We start from the raw sequence: 4,640 nt of genomic DNA, 5'->3' as shown, positions 1-4,640 counted from the left end.
CATCCCATTCAACCACTTCCAGGCATCCAGCACTGTGAGGTTCTGGGCAGAGGGTAATTTTTTTTTCTCCCAAGAATCCAGCTCTAATTAACAGCTCTTGTTTCTGTATTAACCATAAAAGGAAAAGAACACTTTTGAAATCAATGTTTAAATGGGAATCCAGATTCAATATATAGAAGACGGGGAATATTTATAGCTGTATTGTTTGTATTTTGGGATAAAAATAGCCTTTTCATGAAAAATGCAGTAGTGACCAGAATTCCATTGTTTCCCTTACAACACATACATTAAACAGTTTTAAGTGGATAATGGGAAGGAGCAATAATATGGATAACGATAGGTTACAGAAACAATTAGGTAAGGAATAACACATGACAGGTAATCCAGTCATAAATTTATAGGCATGCTGCTCTCTCCTTAGGAGCCCTGTGAGACACAGGGCCAAAGGCCAGATACATTCCCAAGGAATGTGTACTGAATCACATGCCTGCAGACTGCATGTTATTATTAGAATTGTAAAATGTTATTGCTGATTTTTATATATCACACTGTGTGGTTAATTTTAAAATGTGGCTAGACAATTTATTGTGTGTTTGGGATGGCTATTTCCAATACTATTTTCTTTGATCATTTTAAAATGTGTTGTTAGATTTAATTCTTTTTAAATGTATTTTTAAACCACAGGAGGACTCTCAATGAGGCTTAAAAAGCTCTTGATACCTCTGCTTTGTTCTGGCACTTTGGCTTCACACTCATTCACTGAACAGTAAATGTTTGTTTTCAAGCTTGTTTTCCCCAACCCAGCAGTCCTTTTGTTAAATGCAACCAGTGCAGCGCCAGCTAAGGAAATGGAGTAAAACAATTTGAAAGTAGCAGTGGGGGCAATGAGCTGGCACACGGCCCTGTGCTGTGCCTGCACTTCACAGCCAGGCTGCTCACCCCTTAACCTGTCTTACCTGCATGAGCTGAAAGGAGGCCTGGGTTTTAAGCTTCATACTGGGATACTTACATTTCCTTTTGAATGTTGTTGGCAAATGAGAAGTAGGCAAATACATTTCCTGCTATCCAGAGCCATTGAAAGCTTTCAATGTCCAGAAAATGGAGTTTTACAGCATTTTCAGGGAGGCTAATAGCTTTTTCTCCCACCTTTGAATTGATGCAGGATGTCTGCATCTGAAAGTTTTTCTATAAGCAGAAAAGCTGTTTCAGATTACTGTAAGAGGCAGCTCTGACGAATCACTTAAAATATCCCTCCCTAAAAAGAGCAGCCCTCCTTCTGCTGTTCTAGGGAGTAATTATGAGATATAATAAAATAGCTGTAATATACTAGGTTTTTTATTTCAGTGAAATGAAAAAAAACTGAAGTCCAGAATAAAGGCTTCAGGTTCATCTACTTTGTACGTTTGTAAATCAGGAGAAACCCTGCCAGTTGTACTGCAGAAGAATGAATTTCAGTGTCTGGCATTTCTCTGAGAGTAAAAGCTTCGCTTTCCTAGGTCCATGCACTTTTGCTCACTTATCCACCGTTGGCAGTCAGTGCTCCAAATTGCTCCAAATCCCAAATCACAAGTAATTTTAGGTTTGGGTATTTTAAAGAAAGATCAAATATTTAAAGGGACTGATAAAGGTCTGCAAGGTGATTTAGAGTGGGGAAGAAATTAAGGACTAAATATTCTAAAGAACCTCACTTGACCTGAACCTGCAGATAAGGAGTAGGTGGACACGTTTATGGACATCACCCTACCTTTGAAGTCTTACATGCTGTAGAAATTATTGGAGCTGAATACTAATAGTCATTTTCTTTCTCACTCATTCCTCTTCTTTACTCTCCTATGCATCAGTGCACAACACTGTTAACATATGTTGTTAATAAAATGCCAGTTTCAGGTTGCTGTTTTCAGATTCTCCCTCTATTTCATCTCCTTTAAATTTCACTCCTTTCCAAACATCTACTTTGTCCATGGGAGCATGTGGTATAGACATAACCTAGAGAGTACAATTATGGTATCATTTTGATCTGTTTCTCATATATTACTAATTATCCAGCTAAAACAGATTCCACAGCATGATATAACATCTCTTCCCTTTTAGTTGAAGTCCCACTTATTTTAAGCGCTTGAGACTGTTCAAAGTGTGGTTGTTCAGTGTAGATATTTCTAAGGTGAAATACTTTTAAAAATGCACCCACTGCCTCTTTGTCATGAACCAGCTTTCTGTGAAGTCTGAGTTGTCATAGCCTGGTGGAAGGATTTCTATTAACAAGATACTTCAGCTCTAAGAGTTGTCCTGGTGGCTTTAGAGGAAGTAAATCAGATTGTACTTCCCTTCAGAGGAGGGACGGGTGCTAGCAAAACTCCATCTGTAGCTGCTTTTCATGGCAGCTTTCACTTTACCCCGAGTTGTAAGGCAAATGTCCTCATTGCATTAGTCACACTGAATAAATTATGAAACAGGTTTTCAAAAGCTCCTAAATCAAGTGGCCAATTTTAATACATATTCAGATACCAATAGTCTTTTCACTGGCATCTGTGAAAACCTGGATGCATTTAGAGGTGTTAGGAGCTGGGGCCTTCAGCAAAGCTCTGATAGTTCACCCAAACAATCCCTTTAGACTTGAAGCAAGATGTTGGGTTTGTGTCTAAACTAAGATCAGCCATCAGGAGCTCTCACTTCCTAGCCCTGTTTTCATGGTCATCACAAATGAGGTCTTTAAATAATATTCTACAACAAAAGTAGAAGCCACTGTGAGGGACAGTTTAGTGAATGCTGGTTTTCTTTCTTACTTTCAGACTCGTGGTATGTTATAAAATGTCTTGCAACACCTTGACATTCTGTAGAAATGAAATGCTTTTTTGACATCGGCTGTTGATGGTAATAGACTTTGTCCCTTGGCAACAAGTAACAAAATGTTTTTAATGTGCATAGTTCTGAAATTGGAGGGATAACACAGACCATTGAACAGTTTTGTTTAAAGGTTGTTTGTGGGATTTGGAAAGTCCTTTTATAGTCTGGAAGTATAGTAATTTTTCAAAACAAGATGTAGGGTATTAAATGGTTAAGACTAAGTGTGTGGACAGCTAACGTATCTGCCACTTCTAAGAGCAAAAATAGCATGTACCTTATTAAAAACTGCCTGATAGGGTCAGTAGCCCAGTCTCAGAATACCACCCAAGAACAATTTCAATTTTAATAGCTTTTACTATGTATTTCATAAGCATGCCCATTGAAATTGAGTCATCAAAGCCTCCCAGTTCCTCCAAGACAGATTTTAGCCCGAGAGCTTGGAGTAATTATCCCACTGGATGTTAGCCTGTGTAGCTATTTCAACCTCGTTCATCATTTCAAACAGCTACATACTTTGCCTGCTAATTTCATCAGATGGATTAGCCTCTCTTACTTGTCTATCTTTTTTTTTTTATTTCTGGGGGGTGAAATATTGCCTTCTTCCCCTGTTTTAATAAGCTGAGCAGGCATGCACCACTGCACCGCTTCTGCCTCCTATTTCTTTCAGCTCACAGAATGTTCTTCTGGGGGAAGAGCTGGGACTAAATGTGAAGGTGAAAACTTGGCCAATTTTACCTGCAGGCCGGAAGGAACTGCTTTCAACCCATCTGGAAATAGTCTTGAGCCTATCTGAATTTGTTTGCCTCTCTTCAATGTCTTCTGACCAGGACTACTTTTCTGCCTATCTTCCCTTTTTTTTAATAATGTGTGCCAGTGGCTTTCCTGGGCATGATACTGCATGTCTGCTAATGCTCATCATGGAGCAGCTGACAAGGTGACATTAAAGCATCAAATCAACTAGATTGTTTGATACATCTAATATTTGCAAGCACAGTTAGATATGAATAAAAAGAGTAATGCATGTGAAGAAAATCAAGTTTGTATATCTCATCCTGTGATGATAAACAGCCTTAACCTATCCCAAAATGTGCTTTATATAGTTCTCAAGAATGGAAATAAAGTCGATCTGAGTCTAGATAATTGAGTGAAGTGAATGGAATTCTCTTTCCACCTACTGGTACAGACTTTCATGAAAGTACTGCTTTCACAGGAGTAGATTCCAGTGTGCATCTAGTTTGTACCTCTCACATGCACATGGCATTTTGTTTGGTTCCTCAATTTTACAGTGATGTTTCACTTAGCAATATGTGGTTATAGATAAGCAAAAATACTAACAAGGATATTTTTCACATTCTTCTAACAGTGAAAACTGTCTTGCTAAATTTGGAACTCAGACTGCACCCTTGTAGTATCCCAGTCTGTGTTCTGCAGTACCGTGTGACAGTGCTACTTTCAATTTGTCAAGTAGCCTTAGTTTTGCATTTGGGCATCTGTGTTGACTAGCTGAATGGCCTTAGTATTTAGGAGGAGCTGGCTTTCTCCCTGAGTTTCATCCCTCAGCATCCTCAGGGATGGCAGTGTCAGCCTTTGGGGAAGAGACAGGAGCCTGCACCTCAAGGCACTCCCTGGCCACAGAGTTAGAGCCAAGCTGAGCATTCAAGGAAACTTGTATGTCTGCCTGTCTCTCTGGGTGTCCTACAGCACAGCTGCTGATGAGCTGGGAGAGGGGGTGAAGCTTTTTGGGGGGAAATAGTGAGGGAGCAGAGAACATTTGCCAGAGGAGATACTCTGCGTCA

This window comes from Pithys albifrons, chromosome 2 (assembly GCF_047495875.1).
Source record: "Pithys albifrons albifrons isolate INPA30051 chromosome 2, PitAlb_v1, whole genome shotgun sequence".
NCBI lineage: Eukaryota > Metazoa > Chordata > Aves > Passeriformes > Thamnophilidae > Pithys > Pithys albifrons.
Note: the sequence above shows the minus strand (reverse complement) of the source record.